The 12,546-nt window shown below is 41.7% G+C and overlaps 1 long non-coding RNA gene across 1 annotated transcript; it reads left to right on the forward strand.

The window, feature by feature from the left end:
* Window positions 1–3,442: 3,442 nt before the first annotated feature.
* On the forward strand, window positions 3,443–11,823 carry LOC117512587. Its single transcript, XR_004561333.1, has 2 exons — window positions 3,443–3,554; window positions 11,429–11,823. It is a non-coding gene; the product is annotated as an uncharacterized LOC117512587 (long non-coding RNA).
* Window positions 11,824–12,546: the final 723 nt, after the last annotated feature.

Raw genomic sequence — 12,546 nt, forward strand, 5'->3', positions numbered from 1 at the left:
TAAAATTTGTTGTCATTATGGGTTAATGTGTATAGAATTTTGAGGGGAAAAAAAAAAGAATTTCATCCATTTTGGAATAAGCAGTGGTGTCAAAAGTACACACATTTGTTACTTAAGTAGAAGTATAGATACTGCAGTTTAAAAACACTCTGGTAAAAGTTGAAGTATCAACTTGACCTCATTACTCAAGTAAAAGTGAAAAGTATGTGCTCCAAAACCTAAAGTATAAAAGTATAAAGTAACCTTTAAAAAGAAAAAAAAGGTAGATGCCACTATATTAATTGAAAGCTTAATTTAAAAACTGATTCGTTCTACATGTGGCCCAAGACCCAAAACCCAAAATTACCCCCCAACACCACCTGCACGAAAATGTTTCAATTCTAGAAGCTCTGAAATGCAATCTGGGACTATTCCAGACAATAAACTGCAGTGAGTGCAGCATCCATTTAGTGAAGGGAAAAAAAACAAAACAAAACAAAAAACCAACAACTTTCCTTATTCAAATTCATTCCAGTAGTATTCTGCTCTTACTAGGATACAGCAGTTTTCTAGTTTGGCAGATAGTTCTGGAGGAAATCACTGAAGAAATTAACAAATTGAAAATATGGTTTGACCGAAACAAACTTGTCATTGAGTCACTATGTGTTCACAGGAAACACTTATGTATGTATGTATTTATTTATGTATGTTCATTGCTTTTATATTTTCTGTTGTGTTTCTATTCAGGTTCTTTTTGCCTCTTTCTCTAAAAATGTATATGATAATCATTAGATTATTAATATATAAACAAAAATAAATTTAAGAAATATTACAATTTGAAAACAAATGCACCCGAACGTGATGACGGCTGCAATTACTTAATGCTAAGTTTTAACATTGAAAATGCCATAGACATGCTAACGCGTTAGCGTCGCTCCTGTTTTTAAGTTATAAAATACATCTATCAACTGTTTCAGAAGACCATAACAGGTCGGTTTAACACAGAAAAGGTAAATAATACTCACAGAAGTATGCTCTTTAGGGTTTTAGCGGGGGAAAATTAAGCGAAAGAAAGAAAGAATAAATGAAGCAAGGTCGAAGCATTGCTTCAATCTGCGAACCACTGCTTCGATTGGTTCACGGTTCAAAGCAAAGCCGTGCTGCAGAAAAGTTGATTACAGGCGCACATGACGTGAAATATATATATATATAAATATTAAACTGAAGCCAAGAGTAACGAGGCCGTTTGTTTTAAAAATGTAAGGAATAGAAAATACAGATACTTGTGTGAAAATGTAATGAGTAGAAGTCAGAAGTAGGCAGAAAAATAAGTAATGGAGTAAAGTATAGATACCTAAAAAGTGTACTTAAGTACAGTAACTTGACACCTCTGGGAATAAGGCTGTAATGTAACAAAATGTGTAAAAAATCATTACACAGATGTGGAGGGAAAAACCCTTAAAACAATATTAATGTTGTTTCCTGGGCTGTTTTCATCATTTTAAAAAATCAGGCTGCTGTTACTAAACCAGCAATGATGCCAGTGCTGGTGACAGTGTGGCTGTGGAAGGTTCTCTGCTTTCCAGCTTGCTCGCTCTCCTCCTCAAAGTAGCATTTCATAAACATCCTCCTGGACCAGAAGTTGCTTCCTGTAATCATCCCCCTCTCTTCCAGTATTTTCTCTTTCTTTATTGTTCTTTTCTTTGGCTTCCATTTCTTTACATAAAAGTTGTTCCTTGAAGCTAAAAGGATCTGCCAAATTTTCCATGAATGGCTTGAAAAATAAACATTAAAATCGATTCTAAAATGACCTGGAAGCTGGTGGAGTGAGTATAATATAGTAGTAACATGCACGCATCTGGAAGTGTTCGTTAAAAGACAAGCAGCAGCATTTTACTGTTCTTGTGTCAAATGTTGATAATTTAAATTCATACAAAAATCATGACTGTTGCAGCATTTTATGTTGTGTATTTCTCTCAGCACCCTTGATTCTGACTGAGCTCCAGCATTCCAGCTTGCCTTGTGCACAGCTTTGCACACGATGGAAGATAAGGCCCTGTGTGTTTCTTGTCACGCACATCCCTCTGACACAAAGGAATGCAACATGTTTTAAACTGGGGTTCAAATGGACAGATCCCTTTTTCAAACACGTGAAAATAGAAATATATTGTCCATCTTGTTATGTGTCGACGCGGGTTGAGGAGCGGACCTGCGTCGGACGGAACCCAGCGCTAAAATAACCAGAAAGCAGTTCCAATAACAAAACAATTTATTTTACCACCCTCTGGTGCATAACCAAGTGTATGAACAAAAGATGCGTCAATCTGGTGGAGTGAAGGCTGGCACGCTCTCCAGCGCCTAAAGGATCGAAGCCCGGCGCTTCTGGACTCACTTTACCGCCAAACACCCCCCAGGTGGACACGACAAACCGACTCTCTGCGAAGGATAGAAAAGGTGAGGTAAGTCAGCAGCTACAACCAATATCCTTCAAAAGGCACACACTATCAGCAACACATTCAGGTCTGTATTTAAGCTTTATGTAAATGAGCAGCTTCTCACAACAGGCGGAGGATTACCAGTCCGCACGCCACGGCAGTGAGAAGCGAGCTGCACAATTCTCATCACAATTCCAATCTACTGCGTAACAAAATACCAAGTTACTATCAACAATTAGTCAAACAATTAATCACCTCTGATGTGTGCTGACAGCATGTGTCCCTCACCCTTCTTCCGTCACAGGCACGACGTGTCAAACCCAGGCGCGGTCCTCAGCGTCTCACAAACGAACATCACAAGGTCGAGTTCCCGGCAATTCTGCTTGAATCACACATGGCTTAAATGCAGAACGCCATCTAATTATCTGCTTCAGCTGAAAGTCTTTAAGGTTGCATGTGAGCACCAGACACAGGTGCTGCACATAACGTTGATGAGGGTGAAGGACTCTTCTGCCAGCACCTTCTCCACAGACAAATCAGTTTTCATACCACCTGGAGAGCAAAGAAAAGAAAAGAACACCAAAATGTCCAGCCACACCCCCCAACACACAACACATCTGATAAGTGCTTTTGTGTTGCTGTTTTGTTTTTCCTTTTCTGTAAAAATGCTCCTCAGACTTTTTTTTTTTTTTTGAAAAGGGCCAAGAATCTTTGTCCACAAACATGAGAAATGCTATGTGTTTCTGGGAAATACAAAGTCCACATGTGCATAGTGAAGGCAGGTCACCATAACAAAATGTGGAAAAAATGAAGTGCTGTGAATAAAATAAAATGGACTGATTTATATAGCGCTTTTCCATCTGCATCAGACGCTCAAAGCGCTTGAATACTTTCCAGATGCATCATATTTTCAATCTGGACTTTATCCTGTTATGTTTGAATACAGTGATTGTATGTTTGACCAGTGACCTTAGAGCTGATAAAGTGGCTGCCACTTTTAGGTTTTCAAACACATGGTCACGCCTACACTGACTTCAGGAAGTCATGCAATATAACTGTGAGACTTACACAACAAGCTCACGTCTTTACTGCTGACAATCCTGACAGACCAGTCGCTGTGAAAAGTACCAAATCGGCAGAGTAAGTGAAAATTTTCATGACACTACTTTCAATTTGACTGATAAAAACATCAGCTCAGATTTTGTTACATTTATTATACAATGATGTGCTGCATCACAAATAGATTTTTGATTTTGTCTGAGTTTGTAGGTGTTTAATCCAGAGGTTACACATGATTAACACACTTTACCATGTTGCCATTTGCAAAGCAGGAAGACAAAAGTAGAAAAAGTCATGTGGGAGGTGTTTAAACAATTATTTTAAATGTTCCATACAAGAGATGAAAGTGAAGTGACTTTACTAAGATTTGACTGATTTCATTGTGGGTTTCATGAAATTTTGTGTTTAGCTGAGTGGAAAATGTTGGAGTTTTGTTTTGTGGCTTCTTGCTGTTTCTTCGCACACTTGATCGCGCATGCACATGTGCGCATGATCGCGCACTCGTACACATGCGCATGCATGCGCGCATGTTGTGCATGTGTGCGCATTGTGTGTGTGCGTGCGTGAGTGCACAACGACTCTCCCAAGACATAATTTGATTGAGCTAACTGAGGCTGCAAATTCACACACACACACACACACACACACACACACACACACACACACACACACACACACACACACACACACACACACACACACACTAAACAAATCCACTGTGCTGCCTGGAGGCTGTGAGCAGGAAGAAAGAAAGAAAAGCTGGACTCATTTCAGACTTTTTTTTTTCGCTGCACTGAGGACGTACACAGTCGACCGAGCTGGTTGTGAGTGTGTGCGCGGGGGGCGACAACTACACAATGATTTTATTGAGCTAACTGACGCTGCTACACACACACACACACACACACACACACACACACACACACACACACACACACACACACACACACACACACACACACAAAATCCACTCCGCTGTAAGCCATCTGGATGCATGAAGACTTGTTCACTTGAAAGACTGATGTGATTTTTGGCTGGACTGAGGAACTACACAAAGTCTTTTTTTTATGGAAGTCTGAAGTCAGTGCACAGCATCAATGGACTATACGTTAAAGTGGAACACCAAAATGTACGTCCCTTTTCTGTTGTTTATAAATTAATAAAATATCAAATGACAAGGATCTATTTTAGCCATTATATAAAACAAATAATGAATGTTTTTACATTCTTTCAATGGAACGAATATTTAATTTGGTGAAATATTCGTACCATTGAACTCATAAACATTCATTATTTGTATACTATCACACTACGTCTTTGGGGATCCATAACTACATCTGTTCATCTCCACAGCTGGACTGGCAATGACTGGCAAGTATGTCGATTTCTGCCACATTTATATAGTACTTTGGGTTCACGTGAAGTGTTTGTTATGCATTCGCAAATTGTCTGCAAATCAGATGTAAGCAGACGTAAAACAAACGCATTATTCATGGCCACTCTGTATGCATTCGCTACAGCTTATTTTAGTCTGTGATGTGGACATGATCGGCACGCTGTATATCTGATTTACACACTGTCCCAGTCCGCTGCCAAGATGCAATACCCCGTCAGTTGCGGATCCACAACCAAAATTTTGTGCAGCTCAGAAATCCTGGCAACGGAAAAACGTGCCTCTGCAGATATATCAAAAAGCTTAAAACTTTCCTTTTTGCTAAAGCTTATAGTTAGGGCTGGATCAGGTGACCCTGAACCATCCCTTAGTTATGCTGCTATAGACGTAGACTGCTGGGGGGTTCCCATGATGCATTGTTTCTTTCTCTTTTTGCTCTGTATGCACCACTCTGCATTTAATCATTAGTGATCGATCTCTGCTCCCCTCCACAGCATGTCTTTTTCCTGGTTCTCTCCCTCAGCCCCAACCAGTCCCAGCAGAAGACTGCCCCTCCCTGAGCCTGGTTCTGCTAGAGGTTTCTTCCTGTTAAAAGGGAGTTTTTCCTTCCCACTGTAGCAAAGTGCTTGCTCACAGGGGGTCGTTTTGACCGTTGGGGTTTTACATAATTATTGTATGGCCTTGCCTTACAATATAAAGCGCCTTGGGGCAACTGTTTGTTGTGATTTGGCGCTATATAAAAAAATTGATTGATTGATTGATTGATATCACCGTGGAAAATTCTACTGCTAGCCAGGCCCCTGTAGTCGGTGCGGACCAAGGTAGCTTAGCCGCCATTAGTTTCCCTCTGGCAGATCCCGAGCAGCCGGGAAAGCAGGCCGACTGGGTGACTGTGAGGAGGAAGCGTAGCCCTAAACAGAAGCCCCGTGTACATCGCCAACCTGTTCACATTTCTAACCGTTTTTCCCCACTCGGCGACACACCCGCCGAGGATCAAACTCTGGTTATTGGCGACTCTGTTTTGAGAAATGTGAAGTTAGCGACACCAACAACCATAGTCAATTGTCTTCCGGGGGCCAGAGCAGGCGACATTGAAGGAAATTTGAAACTGCTGGCTAAGGCTAAGCGTAAATTTGGTAAGATTGTAATTCACGTCGGCAGTAATGACACCCGGTTACGCCAATTGGAGGTCACTAAAATTAACATTGAATCGGTGTGTAACTTTGCAAAAACAATGTCGGACTCTGTAGTTTTCTCTGGGCCCCTCCCCAATCGGACCGGGAGTGACATGTTTAGCCGCATGTTCTCCTTGAATTGCTGGCTGTCTGAGTGGTGTCCAAAAAATGAGGTGGGCTTCATAGATAATTGGGAAAGCTTCTGGGGAAAACCTGGTGTTGTTAGGAGAGACGGCATCCATCCCACTTTGGATGGAGCAGCTCTCATTTCTAGAAATCTGGCCAATTTTCTTAAATCCTCCAAACCGTGACTATCCAGGGTTGGGACCAGGAAGCAGAGTTGTAGTCTTACACACCTCTCTGCAGCTTCTCTCCCCCTGCCATCCCCTCATTACCCCATCCCCGTAGAGACGGTGCCTGCTCCCAGACCACCAATAACCAGCAAAAATCTATTTAAGCATAAAAATTCAAAAAGAAAAAATAATATAGCACCTTCAACTGCACCACAGACTAAAACAGTTAAATGTGGTCTATTAAACATTAGGTCTCTCTCTTCTAAGTCCCTGTTAGTAAATGATATAATAATTGATCAACATATTGATTTATTCTGCCTTACAGAAACCTGGTTACAGCAGGATGAATATGTTAGTTTAAATGAGTCAACACCCCCGAGTCACACTAACTGCCAGAATGCTCGTAGCACAGGCAGAGGCAGAGGATTAGCAGCAATCTTCCATTCCAGCGTATTAATTAATCAAAAACCCAGATAGAGCTTTAATTCATTTGAAAGCTTGACTCTTAGTCTTGTCCATCCAAATTGGAAGTCCCAAAAACCAGTTTTATTTGTTGTTATCTATCGTCCTCCTGGTCGTTACTGTGAGTTTCTCTGTGAATTTTCAGACCTTTTGTCTGACTTAGTGCTTAGCTCAGATAATTATAGTGGGCGATTTTAACATCCACACAGATGCTGAGAATGACAGCCTCAACACTGCATTTAATCTATTATTAGACTCAATTGGCTTTGCTCAAAATGTAAATGAGTCCACCCACCACTTTAATCATATCTTAGATCTTGTTCTGACTTATGGTATGGAAATTGAAGACTTAACAGTATTCCCTGAAAACTCCCTTCTGTCTGATCATTTCTTAATAACATTTACGTTTACTCTGATGGACTACTCAGCAGTGGGGAACAAGTTTCATTACACTAGAAGTCTTTCAGAAAGCGCTGTAACTAGGTTTAAGGATATGATTCCTTCTTTATGTTCTCTAATGCCATATACCAACACAGTGCAGAGTAGCTACCTAAACTCTGTAAGTGAGATAGAGTATCTTGTCAATAGTTTTACATCCTCATTGAAGACAACTATGGATGCTGTAGCTCCTCTGAAAAAGAGAGCTTTAAATCAGAAGTGCCTGACTCCGTGGTATAACTCACAAACTCGCAGCTTAAAGCAGATAACCCGTAAGTTGGAGAGGAAATGGCGTGTCAGTAATTTAGAAGATCTTCACTTAGCCTGGAAAAAGAGTCTGTTGCTCTATAAAAAAGCCCTCCGTAAAGCTAGGACATCTTACTGCTCATCACTAATTGAAGAAAATAAGAACAACCCCAGGTTTCTTTTCAGCACTGTAGCCAGGCTGACAAAGAGTCAGAGCTCTATTGAGCCGAGTATTCCTTTAACTTTAACTAGTAATGACTTCATGACTTTCTTTGCTAATAAAATTTTAACTATTAGAGAAAAAATTACTCATAACCATCCCAAAGACGTATCGTTATCTTTGGCTGCTTTCAGTGATGCCGGTATTTGGTTAGACTCTTTCTCTCAGATTGTTCTGTCTGAGTTATTTTCATTAGTTACTTCATCCAAACCATCAACATGTCTATTAGACCCCATTATTTAATACTTCGATCTTAAATATGATCAATCTATCTTTATTAGTTGGCTATGTACCACAGGCTTTTAAGGTGGCAGTAATTAAACCATTACTTAAAAAGCCATCACTTGACCCAACTATCTTAGCTAATTATAGGCCAATCTCCAACCTTCCTTTTCTCTCAAAAATTCTTGAAAGGGTAGTTGTAAAACAGCTAACTGATCATCTGCAGAGGAATGGTCTATTTGAAGAGTTTCAGTCAGGTTTTAGAATTCATCATAGTACAGAAACAGCATTAGTGAAGGTTACAAATGATCTTCTTATGGCCTCAGACAGTGGACTCATCTCTGTGCTTGTTCTGTTAGACCTCAGTGCTGCTTTTGATACTGTTGACCATAAAATTGTATTACAGAGATTGGAGCATGCCATAGGTATTAAAGGCACTGCGCTGCGGTGGTTTGAATCATATTTATCTAATAGATTACAATTTGTTCATGTAAATGGGGAATCTTCTTCACAGACTAAGGTTAATTATGGAGTTCCACAAGGTTCTGTGCTAGGACCAATTTTATTCACTTTATACATGCTTCCCTTAGGCAGTATTATTAGACGGCATTGCTTAAATTTTCATTATTACGCAGATGATACCCAGGAGAGGAGCCTGAAAGCTGAAGGCTCTGCCTCCTTTTCTACTCTTACAAACCCTAGGAACTACAAGTAAGCCTGCAGTCTGAGAGCGAAGCGCTCTATTGGGGTGATATGGTACTATGAGGTCCCTAAGATAAGAAGGGACCTGATTATTCAAAACCTTATAAGTACGAAGAAGAATTTTAAATTCTATTCTAGAATTAACAGGAAGCCAATGAAGAGAGGCCAATATGGGTGAGATATGCTCTCTCCTTCTAGTCCCCGTCAGTACTCTAGCTGCAGCATTTTGAATTAACTGAAGGCTTTTCAGGGAACCTTTAGGACAACCTGATAATAATGAATTACAGTAGTCCAGCCTAGAGGAAATAAATGCATGAATTAGTTTTTCAGCATCACTCTGAGACAAGACCTTTCTAATTTTAGAGATATTGCCTAAATGCAAAAAAGCAGTGTTACATATTTGTTTAATATGCGCTTTGAATGACATATCCTGATCAAAAATGACTCCAAGATTTCTCACAGTATTACTAGAGGTCAGGCTAATGCCATCCAGAGTAAGGATCTGGTTAGACACCATGTTTCTAAGATTTGTGGGGCCAAGAACAATAACTTCAGTTTTATCTGAGTTTAAAAGCAGGAAATTAGAGGTCATCCAATTCAGATCAGGGAGACAGACACCCTCTCTACTTTTAAGATTAGGCTTAAAACTTTCCTTTTTGCTAAAGGTTATAGTTAGGGCTGGATCAGGTGACCCTGAACCATCCCTTAGTTATGCTGCTATAGACTTAGACTGCTGGGGGGTTCCCATGATGCACTGAGTGTTTCTTTCTCTTTTTGCTCTGTATGCACCACTCTGCATTTAATCATTAGTGATTGATCTCTGATCCCCTCCACAGCATGTCTTTTTCCTGGTTCTCTCCGTCAGCCCCAACCAGTCCCAGCAGAAGACTGCCCCTCCCTGAGCCTGGTTCTGCTGGAGGTTTCTTCCTGTTAAAAGGGAGTTTTTCCTTCCCACTGTCGCCAAGTGCTTGCTCACAGGGGGTCGTTTTGACCGTTGGGGTTTTTACGTAATTATTGTATGGCCTTGCCTTACAATATAAAGCGCCTTGGGGCAACTGTTTGTTGTGATTTGGCGCTATATAAATAAAATTGATTGATTGATATTGCGGACGTGTGCGGATGTCGGCTGACTCATACAAGCATATTTCACAGATATTGCGATTGTTTCGCAAATATAAACCAATTCATACGCAAATCTTCCTAAACGCCAGTGGGATCGGGCCTTTACTGAAATATTTTGGAAAAAGGAAGGATCATGGACATGGAGAGGAGAAGAATCAAAAGACAGTTTCCCTTCTATTATTATTATTTTTATTAGTAAAGGAGGACTGTTTTTTTAAATTAAAAAAAGTTAGGGTTACGGTGAAGAAAAATTTCCGTGGCACGCGCAGTGCACACACAGTCTCACTCCGGCCAAGATCCTGAAGTTGGCAACCCTGCACTTGTATGTTTGCACCCTTAGTGTTGGGAAGGTGTCGTAGCACGGACCCACAACAGGGGGCGCAAATGAACGGACAATGAGTAAGCCAAAAGGTAACAGTTTAATGTTGTGACAATACACAACTACACACACAAAATTTGTAAAGTCGATTAACACCAGGTGACGTGTGGGCAGGCTCGAAGATAGGAGACCCCAACGAGAGAGAGGCCGCGTCCCACACGGCTTCCACCACCAACGGTCTGAAGAACACCGGAGCCGCCAAGTCCCGTATCCCCAGGTGACCTCTGTCTTCGGGTGTCGACCCTGGTACTGCTGGCAAAAAGCAGAGACAAGATGAATGAGTGTAAGTCCGTACACTCAGTGGTCCACGGTCTGTACACAGTCAGGAGGGGAACCTCCACCTCCGAATCACACACTCGTGCAGCTCTTGCTTAACCACTTATCTGTTCAGGGAGTGAGGCGCAGTCGTCGTCGTCACGCCAAACGCCGAAGTCCCAGATAAGGCAACGTCCACAAGAATATGGCTGCAAATGAGATCTGAATTAGTACACAACGTGTTAGTTAGCAGAGACAGTACCTCTCGGTAGTCGATTTCTCGGCGGGGAGGTGGAGTTGCAGTCCGGCTTAAGTAGTGGTGTAGATGAGTGACAGCTGGTGTGATGAGTGACAGCTGTCACTTCCTCTGGGTCTGGCGCCCTCTCGTGCTTGGAGCCCGCACTCCAAGCAGGGCGCCCTCTGGTGGTAGTGGGCCAGCAGTACCTCCTCTTCAGCGGCCCACACAACACTTAGCAATATAAGCAAGTATCTGTAGCTTGGAGATGTTAGCTTCAATGTTATTCCATGGTTACTGAGGAAATAAACCAGTTATAATTTTTAATACCCACACCCAAGTGATCTATCATGAAAACCACTGCCCTGTCTGCAAAAATATGCATCAACAAAACACCCACACCTAAGTCAGTCTGTTAGCTTTTGCTTGTTCACTAATTCTGAGATAAGGTGCATGTTCAGGGTTCCTTCATCTTGCCCAGATCATGCCAGTCTTGCACGTGCTCCACCTGCCAACAGCCACCCCCTCAATATGATGACCAGACCAAAAGAAGGCTGCATCCAGCCTTATATGCCTCAGAAGACACTGCAGCAACTGCAATGCAGATCTTTCCAGGCTTCCTCAAAGGCAGACTGCCTGGGATTTGGACCTGGACACCACTGTGCAGTGGATGACCCCTCAGGACCATGCCAGTCACCACCCTCCAGAGACAATACAGTATATAAAGTAAAATATCACATCAGTGCTTGTGGAATGCTGAATTTCCACAGTTTCATATTGAAAGTCTAACTGTCGTGTGATTTATTCTCATAGATGGAGCAAGACACACCTGCATTTGATGTTCGACCTACAATGTTTGACTTCCATGGTGTCTGTATGACAAATTTTGTCACTGACAACTGGGAGAAAGTCCAGAACTTCAAAGCGAGACCAGATGATATTCTTATAAACTTTACAAGACAACTCAGACTCAGAGATCATTTTGGGCATCATTTTCTCATCATTTAGTGAATGCATTGGAATAGAATACGTATAACGTATAACCAGTGAACTGCATGTAGTCATGTTTCATTCTCAGGAACCACATGGGTCTCTTACGTCCTTGACCTTCTATTTTTTGGAAAGATATCTCCTGAGCGTCAGACATCCATCCCTATACATGAGAGAGTGCCATTCCTGGACCTCTTCATACCTTCTCTACGTTCAGGTATCATTATCTCCTTACATTTTGTCAGATATTTTTATAAATAAATATTTTTAGAAATACAAATCTGTGAAAGGCAACTTCATTTTCACCATCTTCACTGTCACAGTCAAGGTTGTGTTGTGGCTGACGTGCCTGGCTGGCTTTTGTTTCTGTCTTCTGTGCTGTCTTTTGTTTTTCCTTCCAGGTGGTGCGCATTTGGGACTGAGTGGCTGTGTGGCTGAGTTACCAGGACCTCACCCTGATCACCTGAGGCTGTTCAGGTGCAGCTCGTTCAGGACTCACAGCTGTGGTGCATCTACACGGATTGGAACATGGTAGCATTTGAGTCTGGAGTACACAGTGTGTATTTGCCAGAGACTCGACCTTGTGACCAGACGGGTGAGATCGTCATCTCTAGAGCCATCTCCCATCAGTGGATGCAGAGAATGTTCCAGGTTTGATGTATGGTCTGTGAAAGAGGAGTGGGTGAGGTCTCACGCTCGTCAGCACACTTCCTGAGGTACGTTTGGTTTTGTGACTAACATTTATACAGTCAGTAAATGTGGTGTCCCTCACACCTTATTGTATTGAGCTGTATGTTAGTCGTTTAATCAGCTTCCACTGCAGTGGAGTTTTGTGAACAGGGCGTTCCATGCCTGCAGGGTGGGAAGCTGAATTGCAATTAAGCCAGGAAGTGTTTGCTGTTTGTACACCTTTGAGCGGTCTCTCTGTGTGTGGAGTGTGG

Source organism: Thalassophryne amazonica, chromosome 6, assembly GCF_902500255.1.
Source record: "Thalassophryne amazonica chromosome 6, fThaAma1.1, whole genome shotgun sequence".
Classification (NCBI taxonomy): Eukaryota; Metazoa; Chordata; class Actinopteri; order Batrachoidiformes; family Batrachoididae; genus Thalassophryne; species Thalassophryne amazonica.